Below are 3,564 nucleotides of genomic sequence, written 5' to 3' on the forward strand. Positions count from 1 at the left end.
GGCACCTTATGTCCGTGGGGAGTGGCTTACTACATTTGCACACGTAAACACCCGCCCAGCCGCAAGAAAGAAGCCTTGAGTTTGGTCTCTTGTACTTACAACTTCTGTCCTGTGTGCCCCGGCGGGGCAGCCTGAGTGGGGAGAGCAAGCTGTGAGGGCAGGGACCAGAGGGTAGGGGCCCTCTCTCCCTGGTTGTGCCCTCCCCAGCCCCTTACAGCTTAAAATGCAAACCCAGCAACTCTCTTGCCCCTCGTCCCATATTTTACATCTTCCATTTTTACCCATTTTTTTAATTAAAAAGAAACTCTTAAAAAAATAATTGGGCTCTTTGGGGGCCATTTTACTTAGAAAAAAACCTCTTTAAAAGTGCCATGTTCGTGCACAGTGGCTAATCATAGCTTCAGGTGGCATGGATACTGATTTTACTGACCTTGTCTTTTACATCTGATTTTGGAAGAGTCAAGATGCCCCTTGGATGGCAGTAGAGGGGCTGGAATAGTACGAAGTCCTTTACGACCATGTGCAAGTTTTCCCTTCTGCTCTGGTGCCTGGGAAGGCTTCCGTTCAGCTTGGCCTGTGCTTCAGGCGTGTTGGTAGAATGTTGTGTCACTCTGTAGGCGAGAACACTGGATGATGATGATATGAATGTAGACAGCCGTGGAAACACGTTTGCAGTGTCTCCATCTGAGCCGTGTCCTTCCACTGCCCCCGTTCCCTCTCCATACGTGGTTGCTGGTTGGAGGGAGTAGACGTGTTTCCTTGGAAAACAGTGCAGGGGCTTTTGGCTTCTTGTTAGATTTAAGGGTGGGCCTCTTTGAGCTCACCATGAACTGTTTACTTTTCTGTGTGTGTGTTTGTACAAAATCCAGGTACCAGGAGCTCTGTGGTGACTTCCCCAGACCTCAGCGTTAGCTCCTCCAGGCAGCACTACATCCTCGCTCCTCAGGGCGGGCCCAGCTCTGAGCCCCTCTTGGGGATACCAGGCATTGGAAGGACACAGGCCGTCTCAGATGGGGCACACATGTCCCTTCACTCAGAACTTTCCTCTTGGACTCTCTAGAAGGTCCTGCTGCCCTATACCTGGCTACCCCCTGCCTTGGGGGGCACATGTCTTCGTTCCCTCCTGACTGGGAATGTCAGGCTCCTGCAGGCCAGCTGCATGCTCTCCAGGAGCACCAACTGGGAAGTTCCCCGACAGGTAAAATCCTTTAAAATCATCCTTTTACCTACCTAACTCTGGGGGCCAAATGCCTAAGAGGGAAAGGAAACAGTCAAATGCAAACAATACGTCATACCAGAGTCCTGGAAAATTAATTAAATCACACAGGGTAGTCGTAGAACCCCTGTGGGATGGCTTAATATTTTGCTACTTTAAAATGCAGAGATAGCTGATAAGGACTTCAGTTCCACTGGCTGTATGACATAATTTTGCCTGTGACCAGGAGCATTTTTTAAAATACAGAATTTTAAGCAATGTTAAGTTGCTGATCTAACTAGTAAATGTGCTCCTAAGTGTCATTTACAGATTATTTCTGTTGCGACTACAAACAGATTTAGAAAGGCACAGGGACTGAATGACTCTCTGTCACACACAGCTACTCATGCACACACGCACTGCTTACTATAAAAGCTGAAGTGAGATGAAGGGGGCCTACACGAATAACAAGTTCAACTTCTTTGTGCCTGGAAAGGAGGGACTGGAGCAGCCAGGAGACTCACTTTCCCTCCTCGCTTGGGCCCTTCTCTATGCCTTAGTCTCTCCAGCACGTGCACACAGCATGCACACACACGCACCCTACCCAAAGACAGCTGTGGCCCTCTCCCGCCATCTCCCCCACCCACCGCTGGTTGTTGGGCGCTGGAGTGGGGAGGTCCCATGGAATTTGTTCTGGTTTCTAGAATATAAACAAGAGGACTCCAAGCCATGAATTGCCCTGCTTTCTAGAGGGTGGAATGTTGACCCTGCAACTTTAGAAGCACAATCATTTATTAATAATTTTTTTGAAACTCCCATCTACCCATGTTAGAGAAATCAATAGGTTCTAGGAATTAAATATGTCTCTTTGTAACCCAGAGCATGTTCAATTTTTAGAAACCATATTTCAGTGATTTTCTTAATATATTTCATGTGTAGGGCATCTTCCCCCAGAATCTTACAGTCCCTTTCTGTGAAGAGAAGTGGACACACCTGGGAACCCTTCCCATCTCTCTGGATGTGGTCAGGAAACGCCTGCAGGTCCTTGCCCTGTCTGTATGGTGTCCTCACTTCTCCATCCATACAGATGACTCCAGTGGGCATTTTTTTATTTTAAATTTTTTACATGAAGCAATAGAAGTACAAAATACTTATTTTTTCAAAATTTAATGTGTTCCATGAAACCTGTTGGCAATCCTTTTCCTTCCCCCACCCGCCCCTTCTAAATTCTTTGGTTTTTAGTTGTTTGTATTTTGGATTTTTTTTTTTTTTCTTGGCCTTGTATCCCAAGGACTGAAAAATTAGCACAGACACGTTTTGATGTTGAATGAACTAGTAAGTCACAGTAGGTGGTAGTCTTCATCAGTTTCTCTAAGTTTTTAAAGAGTGTATGAAGATAGTCATGAATGTATTGAGTGTTCGCATCCTGCTTCAGTTCACCTTGGCTGTGTCTACATGACAACAAATGTTCGACAGGGAATAAAGTCGTGTCTGGTGTCATTTGCGCTAGCGTGCCCCTCCCCTTTCAGTGTTGGCTCCAAACCTTCCTTTCCTTTTATGTTTGTGGGGAGGGGGAACCACATCAGCAGCAATCATCAACCAACCAGCCAATGGGATCTACTTAGTGGTGAATGGATTGGCTATTTAGTTGGTAAAAGTCACTGGTCTGACCACACCACAGCATGACCACTGGGTTCATTTAGAGATGGCCTCCGTTTCCAACGTTCCCCCCAAATGTTTGCTTCTTGCCCAGTCGAGAGGGGATCTCAAGACTCCCCAGTGGAGGTCGTGAGCTCGCACCCTGCCTGGCTGTGTAGATAGACTGTACAGATATATGAAGTGGGGGTGGGGGCCGAGGGGCTGTTACTGCTGTTTGGAAATGCTTGCCTCTCGTAGATCCAGCCTTAATGTTTTTCTGACATCCTAGTAATAGCAGACCCTGCACAAAGTGGATATCAGAGTTAATACTGTGAGGAGCAAAATAATGAGAATAGTTTTACCAAAGATAATGAAATCTCGCATCATGTCTGCATTTTACCATAGATTGGAGTGCATCCTTAGGAAACTGAATGTAACAAAAACCCAGGACATTTTTGGAAATTGTATGCTCTCTAGCAACTTTGTGTGAATTTTTATACAAACACTGTTTTATGAGTTATATAAAATGTTATAAAAATAGAAAAACACGGTCTCGTAACATGTTATTTTCTTAGAGCACTGGTCTCTCAGACATGTCTTGGTGTATTTGTCTTTCTGCGTGGCCTCCTCACCCGCCTCCCGGGGAGAACGTGACTGTTCCTGGGGATTTCAGCTTCTGGGGCTTCCATACGCTAGGTGTCAGTGGTACAGCTCACAGGATTTCAGTTTGG

Source organism: Mandrillus leucophaeus, unplaced genomic scaffold (genome assembly GCF_000951045.1).
Source record: "Mandrillus leucophaeus isolate KB7577 unplaced genomic scaffold, Mleu.le_1.0 Scaffold507, whole genome shotgun sequence".
Classification (NCBI taxonomy): Eukaryota; Metazoa; Chordata; class Mammalia; order Primates; family Cercopithecidae; genus Mandrillus; species Mandrillus leucophaeus.